This window comes from Chrysochloris asiatica, unplaced genomic scaffold (genome assembly GCF_000296735.1).
Source record: "Chrysochloris asiatica unplaced genomic scaffold, ChrAsi1.0 scaffold00060, whole genome shotgun sequence".
Lineage (NCBI taxonomy): Eukaryota > Metazoa > Chordata > Mammalia > Afrosoricida > Chrysochloridae > Chrysochloris > Chrysochloris asiatica.
The window spans coordinates 5,079,194-5,080,568 of NW_006408578.1; positions in this window are offsets into that span (position 1 = coordinate 5,079,194).

A 1,375-nucleotide genomic window follows, 5' to 3' on the forward strand; every position below is an offset into this window, starting at 1 on the left:
TATCAACACTCAAGGAAGCAGCAGTCAAGAAATCAAATGATGTATTGCATTAGGCAAATCTGCGGCACAAAACCTTTAAAGTGTTGAAGAGCAAAGATGTCAGCTTGAAGACTAAGGTGAACCAGACCCAAGCCAGGCATTTTCAATAACCTCATATGCATGTGAAAGCTGGACAGTGAATAAGGAAGACTATAGAAGAATTAATGCTTCTGATTTATGGTGTTGGAGGAGAATATTGAAAGTGCCATGGGTTGCCAAAAGAACCAACAGATCTGTGTTGGAAGAAGTGCAGCCAAAATGCTCCTTGGAGGTCAGGATGGCCAAATTTTGTCTCTCATACTTTGGGCGTATTGTCAGGAGGGACCAGTTGTTGGAGAGGGATATCATGTTTGGTAAGGTGGAGGGTCAGAGAAAAAGAAGAAAACCCCCATCAAGATTGGCAAAGTGGCAGCATCATTGGGCTCAAGTGTGACAACAATTGTGAGGTTGGCCCAGGATCGGGCAGCGTTTCATTCTGTTGTGCACAGTGTCGCTATGAGTTGGTACTGACTCAACAGCACCTAATAACAACAAAGATTTACAGCCTGGAAACCCTATAGAGAGTCGCTATGAGTCAGAACTGACTCCAAAACTACTAACCATTCTTTGCTTTCATTCATGATCCATCTGATACCAACAATGATATCCTTAGTTCCAAGTCCTCTTCTGAATCTGGCTTAGGGAGTCCTTGGAAGGGTCAGATAGTCAATATACTCAGCTTCTTCAAGGAAGGTTGGTGGTTCAAGTCCATTCAGAGACACCTTGGAAGAAAAGCCTGGTGATCTATTTCTGGAAATTCCACCACTGAAAACCCTATGCAACAGAGGACTTCCAACACTTCCAGGACCAGGCAGCTCAGGTAGGGCAGTCTCGGGGAAAAGGGGCATAATCGCACATAAGAAACCTCTGTCTAGCAGACAGACAGCCTTTGAACAAACATAAGAGCTTATATTTCAACATTCTGAACTCATTTTTTTTTAAAGATCAAATTGCTGAGGAATTACAGGCATTTTGAGCTTTTGCCTGCCTGCATGCGGCTCCCGCTTCCGCGCCAGTGAGTGCCTCTGCCCCCTGCAGACCTTGGAATGCAGGGCTAGAGCCACCCCACTTAGAAGGCTGCATTTCCAGAGAAAAGGAAGCATAAACTAACAAAGCTAAACAAATAGAGAGGGATATCGGCACGGATATCAGGAAATTCGGTGTACCCACAGTACAGAGAGACTAAGAGAGACATTTTTTACGTCATCAAATACGGACACTACGTCTATGCAGCCATTATCCCCAGCCCTCTACTGCCCCGGCCTAGACCAGCCCTCTAGGCTTACGAAGGCCCAAG